The 12004-nt window shown below is 36.0% G+C and overlaps 1 long non-coding RNA gene across 1 annotated transcript; it reads left to right on the top strand.

Moving 5' to 3' along the window:
- The first annotated feature begins 240 nt into the window (after positions 1–240).
- On the top strand, positions 241–944 carry LOC131646215 (uncharacterized). The gene is made up of 2 exons (XR_009297342.1): positions 241–308; positions 384–944. It is a non-coding gene; the product is annotated as an uncharacterized LOC131646215 (long non-coding RNA).
- Positions 945–12004: the final 11060 nt, after the last annotated feature.

Below are 12004 nucleotides of genomic sequence, written 5' to 3'. Positions count from 1 at the left end.
TTTTTGGCTGATTTCCATGTGTCTTATGCTGCAGGTTCATGAGGCTGATGTTGGTTTGTTTTTCTGGATGAAGAATAACAGTAGCAGGGACTGATTTCGTGTGCAGGATTTTTGAGTTTTTTGTGATGTTTCAGTTCACTGCTTTATGTGGTTTTCTGTTAATAGGTTAGTTACATTTTTTTCTGTTATGTAGATATGCTGAGTTCTGAACCGACTTCTTTCTTCGAACTGCTGCAAGGTCCTTCTTATATGCAGCATTGGAATTGACTGATACAAGGCTATGGTATGAAGATATCACATCCGAACCGGTGCGTTAACTCACTTGAATTCCGCCGCTGATAGACTGTGCACCTTATGATTGACCAATTTGGTTTATTTTGCAGCGAGGCTTTGCAGATCGTGTTGGCGTTGTGGGTATTCATTTCTGATTTTATATGTGTGTTTCCGCAGGTTTGGTCCGTATGGTGTGGATGGCTGGTATTAAGCTTCGGTTCAGATGCTTGGAGTTTAGGAAGAGAAACAAGCCCATGGTTAAACTAGGATGCCATTCTTTTCTGGTTGTTGTGTAAATTATTTTTGGTGATGTAATGTAAAGTTTTTTTTTTTAGAACAGATTGTGGCTTTGACTCATGTAGTAGAATAGGACTTTTTGGATATGGTTGGAAATGTATATGGATATGATGTTTGGCATTGGTGTATTAAAGGCATGGCAGGGTAGAGGTTTAGGAAGAGTCTTGAAGAAGTCTTTGTAGGAGTCAGAGGTCAAAGTCCAGGGCCAAAATCTGGTCAAACTCAGTCAATGGTCAACATTCGACAAAAGTCAATGGTTGACTAAAAAGTCAACCGTGACTAAAAGTTAACCATAAACTTTTTGTTGTAATTTTCATGTGTAATGTAATGGATATTGATATTGAATGGAACTTGTAATCAATATTGATCTTGAATTCCCAATGAAGTTTCTTCCTTTCTAAGCTTTAGATGCACATCTCAAACATTCCTTAACTCTCGAAACTCGCGCGGGCACCATAAGATAAGATGCCAACTACAATGTTCGTATCAAAGCCTTGTATGAGAACCGAAGAGATAATTTGCAACATGATTAATTAGGGGAGTTTTTAGGAATCAATGAGCGACAGCCTAATTGCATTGCGATTCAGACAACTTTAAGCAGGTTCCTTTTAACCAATGAAGAAGGCCCAAGAAATCCATAGTAACCAATAACTCCTTTGATCCACGCTCACAGGTATTCCCAGATGAACCCCACTTGAGTGTAGTAGAAACATCAATTTTCAAGATCTTTGATCTCAACTTCAATTTATTGATTAATGATGCATGACTTATGTTAATGCCCTAGTGGAAATATGCATGTGAAATGGAAAGCATAAGCCAGTTAGAATTAAGAGTTAAAGGGTAGGACAAATTTGGGGTATGACAGCGTGTATCAAAGGTGTTCATCCGCAAGGGCAGGGGTTCGAACCCTGCCTCTTGCGTTTTTGTCTCTTTATTTTCCTGTGAATAACCTTGCTGGCAGATTCAATACTGGCAGCCTACATACGCATATCATGCACCGGCCAATCTGAGCCTTCAGATTACCACTAAAGCAGATCCATTGAGCCTAGATACGCAGGTGTATCATGCTCCCTCAACCATGTGCTACATCAGATCCCAGCTAAGTTTCCTTTCTTTTTTTTATTTTTTTAATTAAGTTTTATTCTTTGTTTATTTATTTATATTTGGTTTATATATTTCAATGTTTTTTTAATCAAAATCATTCTAAATTTTTTTCTTCTTCACAAAAATATAAAAAATAACAAAAAGAGTTATTTATTAAATAATTTTATTTTGTGATGTAAATGATTAATGTTTTAAATAAATTTAATTTGTTTAAGTTATTTTAATTAATTATAAAATTTTTATTATTTGATTAAAATACATATTAGGATTAGGTGATTTAATCGAATTTTTACTATTAACCAGGGTTAACTTGTGCCCTAGTCAGGGTTTACGAAGATCATGCCAAACACTAAAAATGTTTATTTTTCTGTGCCTTTTCAGGATTGTCTTTCCAGGCGCCTTCCGACTACGCGCCACGTCAAAAGAACGAAGCTAAGTTCTAAACCTTTCTATTATTGTTATTTATTTTATGTGATTAGGGTTTAATTCCTTCGCCAATGAACTCCTCCTACACTTATTTCTTTTTCTATTGTCAATGTTTCAATGGTCAGAGTCAATGCTTCAGGCTACCTCCAATTATCAACCTTCAAAAACACGAAGCTAAGTTTCTTTTATCCTTTTTCTTTTATTATTATTTTCATTTTTAGGGTTAACCCTAATTGTCTCTGAACAAATAATACACTCACACCTTTTTCTGTTTATTCTTTCTTTTCAATTTTCAGGGTTTGTCGACCGCCAAAGCTACGAGTGTTGGTAACCCTAAACCTTAACCCTAATGTTTTCTGCTTTTATTATTACTTATATCAAACCCTATTAAGGGATCCACTGGTTACAATTTCCCTCCCCCGTATTTGTGTGATTATATTATTTAAACTGCGTGGTTAGTAATCTAGGGAGTGTAACCTCGAATCGAACGTAGAATGGCTAATTTACAAGATAATATAATTTAATATAATCACGTGATTGGTGCACACACGCACGCTTTTGGGTAACCCTCTCTGTTGCCTGTTGCCTGTTGCCTGTTGCCTTGTTGCCTTGTATTTTGTGCAGAATAGCCAGTCCCTCGAATACGAGGATACCTCAGCCATGTTGCCTCGATAAAAGGTCATGAGACCCTAAAATGATGCTGCCTTCGATACACTAACATGACCTCGACCCTCGGAAGTTTCCCACGAATAAGGCTGAGGTATCTTCTAGTTGCCTACAAACAAAGGCTATTCTGATCTTTCCTCTTAGACTACCTGCCTCTCTATGGCATGGGTCAGTCTTTGGGCGAACGATAACTCGACGACCCTTCTACCTCCAAACGAAAGGCTTCCTGCCCTCTTATGGCAAGGATTGACCCTTTCATTCTGAAAGGCTAAAAAGAGACCTATCATCTGAGTTTAAGGTAATTGCCGCTAATTGCCTTGCCATGCTCTATTTTCTATATTCTTTCTCAAAATTCTTCAAAAACTGGCTACGCTCATTTACGAGCTAAAGTCCATTTTTCCTTTTTCATCTACATTTTCTGAAAACGAGCAAGCAAAGCAATTAAGAGCCCATGGAAAACCATGGATGCAAAGGGTGCCTTACACCTTCCCTTTGCATAAATTACCCCCCGAACTTAGATTTCTTTAAAAGGTTTTTTCTGTTTCTTTTAGCCTTTCTGAATTTGTTTGGATAAAATAAAAGTCGGTGGCGACTCATGCTTAACCGCGACATTTCGATCGATTATAAAAGTCAGTTCACCGTATTACACAGGGGTTTTGACTTTTTTGGGGAAATTATCTCCTGAGAGGATAAACCTTTGGTTTTTTGACATTTTTTATTCATTGACTTTGGAGGCTAACCCTTTCCAGGGGTTTTTGTTAAAATGAAGAATTGATTTTGGAGGCTAACCCTTTCCAGGGATTTTTGTTAAAATGAAAGATTGATTTTGGAAGCTAACCCTTTCCAGGGATTTTTATTGAAATGACAGAATGTGTTGGAGGCTAACCCTTTCCAGGGATTTTGACTCAATGATGATTGATTTGGGTAGCACTCCATTAATTATTAAAGGATGAAAGGATTGGCAGAAAGATTATCTAGTGGAGACTTCTTGTTTAAAGCCCAAGATGAAGGCTGACACTTGCTGAGGAAAAATAAACATAGATCCTAGACTCTGCTAAGGAAGATTGATGAAGATAAGGGTGACAGAGACTGTCCATGTCTCTCATTCCAAAAGGTGTACTCAATGCAAAATTGAGACAAGCTTAGCTTGTTTAAAGGCTGGTTTAAATTGGAAGAAACTCACCAGGGTAGGCTAAAGGTGACTAAAGACCTGTTCCTATGTTTATAAGAAACCTGATGGGTCCTTGTATACAAGCTCAAGAGGAAGCTGGAAATGCTTTTAAGAAGCCTATGGGTCCTTGTACAAAGCCCAAGAGGAGGCTATGTAGTTTTGAACTTATTTTGGCTCTAAGCAAATGGGTAAGAGGTTTCACTGGGAATAATTCCTCTTTGGGTGGATGTATCCTATTTTTTTGGATTCTAAGGTTTTTGCCAAGATGTTTCACCGGGAATAATTCATCTTGGGGGTTTGAACTACAGATCTCTAATTAGGAAAGAGCCTTCACCGGGAAGACATTCTCAATCCTAGGCCATATTCCTATAATATATATATAGTTTAACTGTCCTAGGGTTTGTACTCAAACGTATTTCTAAATTAATATATATGCACAGTTTATATTTGATAGTAATTTAAATAAAGACTGTAAATTGAAAGCTTGTAAAGCCTAACCTGGATGGAGTGGAGGCCTTTGAAGAAGTATGTACAGAGCCTCAATAGTAATTGGTGGATAACAGTTGAATATATATATGATAAACAGTTAATGGTTTTGAAAACAGAAGAAGTGAAGATGGACAAAGGTCACATAGGTATCTGAAGAGTTTCACCAGGAATAATGCCCTTCAAATACCAGAAGAATGTTTTGAAAACAGAAAGAAGATTTTGAAAATACAGTTTTGAAAACAAGCTAAGAAGAGAAGGTGTTTGGGACTTACACTCTATTAGAGGCCCAGTACTTTACAGTACTGGTTACAAAAGCAATTTTGAAAATGATTTGAAATAATATAAGGTTTTGTTGTTTGAAAACCTTAATCATTTGATTTAAACGGAGATTGAAAACAGTTTTGAAAATTGACAAAAGTCAACTTAATTAAGGTAAAGAATAAAGATCTATGCCTAATTAAGACCTAAACAATTAGGGTTTTATCATAAACTTTATTTACAAAATAATTAGGTTAAAACAAAATGAATATATATTTAAAGTTTTTATTAAGAAAACACTTTAAAACATACTATGGTAAACCTAATTAAAATACATGAAATAAATAATATTTTTATGATTTTTTTTAATTATTCACAAAATAGATATATTAAATAAAAAGTGTGTGAAAAATAAAGTGAAAATGATTTAATTTGATAAGTTAAATAATCATGTGAAGTTGTGAAGAGAATAGGTGTGAATAGTGGTAAAAAATTTAGAAATGTCTTCACCAAGGCTTGAACTCACGCCCTTTAGATCACACACCCAAAACCAACACCACTGGGCCAACGCGCGCATGGTGATAGTAACTCTCACTCATTTGGTTATGTTTCAAAACAAGTGATAAATCATTGAAAAATAAAAGAATCAAAAAGTCTGGGGCGAGGGGGATTCGAACCTCAGACTTTGGGCATGAGGAGACTAAGAGCGCATGTGTGGCCACTAGGGCAAGTTATTCATTCGTTTATGAAACGCATATCATTAAATATAAAATAAACTCTGTTCAGAGATTTGAAAAATGGCGCCACCCTCCATCTTTGTCTTCAACCTCAAGCTCCAACATTTTTGAAATTCTGATTCTCTCAAATCTCAACCAATGGCCCAGGTGTAAACATGAAACTTGCTCTAAATTCACTCACGACTCTAAATATGTAACTAATATATATTTATATTAAATACATCTAACTAATTTACCAGAAATCGTGAAGAACCCTAAAATTTAAAAATCAAATTAAATGACTATACTGAAAGATAAATGAATGATGATAGAGGGTTTTCAATCCTCTGATGATGCTGAACAAGATAGAATCGAGCTATTTCTTAAAGAGTGCTTAAATTAAAGAGGTGGATTTCAGAAACTTACCTCTAAAAATGGAGGTCGTGAGGATGATAGAGAGCAATTGGGCTTGTGTGAATGATCCCAAAAGCTTCCTTGTGACTCAGTGATGCTAACTGAATGCTTGTTGTAACCTCAATCCTCCTGAATTGTTCTGTGGACCTCCCTCGATTTGAGCTTCAAGTGAACATGGAGGGTGATGATTCTTGAGTTACAGATGAGCTGCAGCAATCTGAACAGCTTCACTACTTCCTATGGAACGTGCCTGGATGCTTGGCTTGATTGGAAACCTTCTGAATTACACTATGGACCTCCAACTGCAACAACTCCAAAGTGAGAGCAACAATGGTGTTCCTCCACTTACAGAAGTGATCCAGGTGCTTGGATCACCTCAAATGACCTCCCTTGAGATGTTAGAATGCTTACTTTCCAAAGATAAGCTCTGGTTTGAAGAAAACGATTCTTCTTGCCAAAGAACTTTGAAAAACAATAAGCATGAGAAGAGAAAGAGAAAGCAAGGAATATGGTTGCTTTGGTGTGTTTTTCTACTGAAGTATGCTCTCCTATTTATAGGTGAATGACTCAGTACTGATTGAGAGAGTGAGCTTGCTTAGTGAAGCAAGTTTGGTTTCTTAGCCATGAAGAAATTTCAAAGAATATCCAAGTGTGATCATTGCATTTTCGAGCCAGCTCCCCCATCCATTGATTCTATCTGATCTTAGGGAACATTTCAGATGCAAAGTGAGCTCTAATTGGTTGGTGAGAAGATTCCTTGGGTGATTCATCAATTTGCCATAAATTCACAAATGTAATCATTACATAATCACATGTTCTTGTTTTAGGAATCTTCCTCAATTATCATGGCATGGTGAAAATGAATGCATGGCATGTTTTCAGATGTGTTATGGGTCGTGTAGCATCCATATTTGAGGTCATGTGCACAAAATTGCAAAGTTCAAAAATGTACATGACCTATAATTTTACTTCATGAGGCCAACTTTGAACAAGCATAACTCCTAGCTCAAAATGAATTTGGAGAAGGTTGAACACAATTTGGAAAGCCCTAAACATCTACTTCAAATCATTAGTTTGTAGTTTCTTCAAAATCCTTTGGCAAATTTGTGAAAAATGAGGCCAAAGTTGGAAGAAAACTAGGTTAAAACACTTAGAAAAATTTCTAAGTGTTTATGACCTAAAACTCCAAAATTTCCAAAACTCTTAAATGATTGATCTTTTGAAAAAATTTCCTTTGTAAGATGTTGTTTTATTTTGCAAGATCTACAACTTTCATGTTGGAAGTTTTTTGAGTTGTGTAGGTGAAATTTTGAGTTCTCACCATGCCTTAAAAAACCCTAATTCCCGACTTTTTGCTCCTTGATGAATTTCTTTGAATTTCTTTGGTCAAATGACTTTAATATCCATATATTGATGATATTGATCCTTGAAAGTCATGGTTTGACCAAAAATCTCAAAAGTCAATGGTGATCCCATACAGTTGACTTTTTCCAGATAAGGTGAGATTTTGGACTTTTGTGTAGAATCAAGATCTTCTCCTTAAACGAATGATGTAAATGGATTATATTGAGGTAGTAGAGACTCTTGAATCATGTCTTGAGTTTTGGATCCATGCCCTGATTAAAAAGTCAACTATCTTGGGGAATTAGGTCAAACCCTAATTGTCGACCAGAGGACAATGATGACTGTAGACTTTGAGTTGAGGTGTAATGTCCAGTGGATCTTTTCATATGAGTTATTTGAAGATGATTGATGTCTTTGAATTGTCCCCTAGGGATTTTTAGGGTTTCCCAAAGGTGATCCCTGATTTTAGTCCTTGATAGGCTCAAAAAACCCTAGTCTGGTGACCTGAGTAACTCTGTACTTAGATGACTGGGTGTCTAATCAATCATAGGTGAAATAATGAAACTCTTGAGTCTTATGATTGTATTAGAGACTAATCTTTCTATTGATTGATCCTTTGCCTGAACTTTCTTGTCTTTGAGCATCCTCGATTAAATGCCAGATGAAAAAGTGACTGCTCTGGGTACTTGCTTTGACCTGATGAAAATCCTGAAGATATATCATCTCAGGGGGGTCAAAAATTAGGGTATGACAGTCTCCTCCTGAGATTAACAATCTCCCCTTGAAATTATTATTAGAAGATTTTATAAATAAAAGACTTTCCTAAGTATTTTTCCATTTCAATTGAGACTTTCACGTTGAACTTTGAACTTCAGAATATTCAGAGCTTCACTTTAGAGCTTCCATTGGACAGCTTCAGAGCTTTGAATTTCTCTTTGAGATCACTTTGGCTTATCTGATCAATAAGAAGGCTTGCATATATTATAGCTTCATAGCTTCTTGAATTAGAGCATAAAATTTCTTGTATAAGATCATGGCTTCTTTCAGATCTTGAAACTTCTTGTATTCGAGCAATCAGAGCAAGGTCTGTATCACTTGAAGGTTTTTCTTGTATCAGAGCTTGAAATGTATCAGAACATTGAGCTTGATTGCTTCATTCTTTTAGAGATTTTTCTTCAGATATGCTTCTCCTCATATTTGCTTCTTCCTTTTTTGCTTCTTCCTATATTGAGCTTGTTCAGAGTATCACATTCCTACAAAACTATTAAAGACAAAAAAACTTGCAATATATTTGTTAGGAATGTTGAGACTTAAGCCCAACAACTGATAATATAAATCAATTCAATTAGAATACTTCAAAAAGTATAAGATATTTAGATGAAAGACACAATAAAATGAAGAGAGAAATAAGATTTCATTGATTGATCAGAAGGGATTACAATGCAGATGCAAACAAAATAGATGCAAAAATAAAGAAAGCTAACTAAGACACAAGACACAGACTACAACTAGTGAAGCTTAGAGTCAAAAGCTTCCAGAAGGTTCTTAATCTCAGCAATGTCTTTAGCTTGCTTCTTGGAAAAGTCTTCTTGTCTCTGCATCCAAGTTCTGAATTCCTCATTGGTGTCTTCTTGCTTGTCCAGACGACTAGCCAAGGAAGCTTGATTTTGTTGGAGTTCCTTCAGAGTTTCAAACAGAGTAGAAGTAGAAGGACCAGCAGAAGAAGTAGGAATATCAGAAGCTTGAATCATCTGATTTTCAGCAACTGGTTACTCTTCAACAGGAATCTCTTGAGGTTGAATCTCTTCAGCATGATGTTGTTCAGCTTGTTGTTCTTCTGCAACAGGAATCTCTACTTCTGGAGGATACTCAATCCGAGGATACACCAAATCAGAATGCTCTTCCAGAGGATTCTCCCTAAACCAGTTGAACAAAAGCTGAAAATCTCCAGTTAGCACTGAATATGGATAAGGCTTCCTGACAACCAGAGGTAAAGGATTTTCTACTTCCATTTCATCCACAAAGGGATTTTCTTCCAGAATTTTCTAGTCTGAAATGGGATGAGAGTAGATGCCAGCAATGTACTCCAAGCTTAGTCCAGCAGGACTAGGAGCAGCAGCAAGGTAATCCTTCTGGAGGTCCGGAAATTCTGCTTGCACATCTTCAGCAAAAGCTCTCTAGAGCTTTTCAGCAGCCACGTGATCCAGCTTGGAGTCATGGGCAACCTTCAGATAATCTAAACTTGTCCGTACCTTATACTTTAACAATTCAAAACGTATATCAACAGAAGGTTTGGGAGGGTTAGATCTGAGAATAGTTTTTGGATCAAAGGGTTTGGAAACAGAATATGGTTCAGAAACTCTATCAAACAAGGAAGTGTTTGAAGAGGATGGAGGGGTTGAAGATTCTGCTTCATTGTCAGAGTCAAAGACTACAACAAGAGGGTCAGAAAAAGTGGATGGTGATGAAGGATCAGCAATTGGTGAGATTGGTTTAGGAATAAAGGAGGTTTGATGATTAGTGGAGAATATATTTTCTAATGGAATTGGTGGAAAGATAACATTTAGTTGTTGGGGGTTTAGAACAGGTTCAGAATGAAGTGGGCGGTTTCTTTTGGTGGTGGTGGAAGAAGATGGAAGTTCAGAAGATGGTGGTATTTTCTGAGGGGGAAGGTCAGAAGAAGAATGTAAACTAGAGGTGTCTACATTATCAATCTCTTCTATAAGCTTCTGAAACTGTTCAGAAGTTCTAGGTACTTTGAGGTGAAGGAGTGAAAAACACTTAGATAGGGGGGATTGAATAAGTGTAACTTCTTCAATAAAGGTAGATAAAAATAAAGAACACAATTATTTTTATCCTGGTTCGTTGTTAACTAAACTACTCCAGTTCACCCCTAACAAGGTGATTTACCTCAACTGAGGATTTAATCCACTAATCAAACTGATTGCAATGGTTCTCCACTTAGATACCCTCTAAGTCTCTAGAGTCTACAGATTCCAACTTGATCACTATAGGAAATCCTTTTACAATCAATGTAAAACTAAATATTACAAGAGTTTGATTTGCTTCTAAGAAAGTTGTAATCACCAATTGATATTTCTCTTAAGTTCTAGTTCTTAACACTCACTAAGATATTACAAAGTTGTGAGGTTGAAGATGAAGTTCTTCTTAGCTTTTCAGTTTGACAGCGTTTCAGTGTATTTGCGCAAGAGTGTTATATGCTACTTCTGAATCAGAACTTCTATTTATAGGCACTGAGAGGAAATGACCGTTGGGAGCATTTAATGCTTTGCGTGAATAGTACAACGCTGCATTTAATGTTTCACACTTTTGTCAACTACCTCGAGCCATGCTTTTGCTGCTTTTACTGACTTTGCCTTTTATAGATTCTAATGTTCCTCTTGTCAGTTAGAGATTTGATGTTATAGCCTTTTCATCTTGTACTTTCTTTTGGACTCAGATTTTGTAAACAACAACGTTTGAATATCAGAGTCTTCAGCTTTGGTACATATGCAACTTCTGTCTTCAGCCTTTGAAGTGCTTTGAGCGTGATACCATCAGAGCTTCAGAGCTTTTACTTCTGACTGCCATCTTTTGATGCTTTCCAGTTCATGTTCTGATTTTGCAGGACCATCTTCTGATGTCTTGCCAGACCATGTTCTGATGAAACAATCCAGAACTTCTGGGTCAGTGCTTTTGAACGTTGATTTGTGCATACTCTTTTATACTTCTCTTGAAATGGAAAACGTGAATAATTAGAGTACCACATTCTCTTATACAAAATACATATATAATGTTATCATAAAAAATAAGAATATTGATCATAACATTTCTTGTTCTAACAATCTCCCCCTTTTTGTTGATGACAAAAACATACAAAATTGATATGAATTTGTATCCAGAATATCAGAAGAAAAAGACAATACACAGATATAACATTAAGCATATTAATCAGAGTGTGTGAATATGTCTCCCCCTGAGATTAACAATCTCCCCCTGAAATTAATACTAGAAGATTTTATAAATAAAAGACTTCCACACGTCACCAATGGCTATTAACTTCCTGGATTTGCTATATAGGCGCTCAGGAGACGATCTTGATTGATGGTTGGGTCTGAAGCGTGTTGGAAGTTCAAAGATCCTCGTGCCCTAGTTTGTTAAACTTTTGCAATCTCCAACCCTTATCCTTGCAGCTCTTCTCCGTCCCCCCTTTGGTTTGCATATTCTCCTCTATATATATGGAGTGTATTAGGGTTTTAACTTGAAGAAAAAACAATCCTATAAGTGACATGGAAATTGGAAAATATTTTGTATGAAATATTTCTATTTTGGACCTTGTATCATTCCATGTATATTTTCCATTTAATCTTGGCCCTTGGATTATTCTTGGATTAATTGTAATATGATTCATGCATCTAAAAGATTTATTTGTGATTGATTTAATTTATTTTGATTTAATTTGACTTTATGCAAATAAATACAAAATAAAATAAAATGAAATCGCAAAATAGATGGAGATTGGCTTATGGGCCCCCTTATGATCTTATAATCTCGTGGAAATCTTAAAGTTATGAGCCCATTATCAAAAAATTCAACATTCACCACTTTTTCTTTTGTGTATTTTCTCCAAATCAACCAACTTCTAAGCTTTGTATCTTCTTCATTTTTAACCCTATGACCATGTTCTAGGACTTTTTGGAAAGCTCCAAGAGTCCTCTAAATGATGTCCTTGGTTTCATCTCAATTGGAGTTTCCATGCCCAAGTTATGAGTTTTGACCCAAAAGGTATATTTCATTGACTTTTGGAGGACCTATAATCTTTTTGTTCATATCTCCCAAATGGTGC

Source organism: Vicia villosa, linkage group LG2, assembly GCF_029867415.1.
Source record: "Vicia villosa cultivar HV-30 ecotype Madison, WI linkage group LG2, Vvil1.0, whole genome shotgun sequence".
Classification (NCBI taxonomy): domain Eukaryota; kingdom Viridiplantae; phylum Streptophyta; class Magnoliopsida; order Fabales; family Fabaceae; genus Vicia; species Vicia villosa.
Note: the sequence above shows the minus strand (reverse complement) of the source record. Positions and strands in the feature narration are given on the sequence as shown.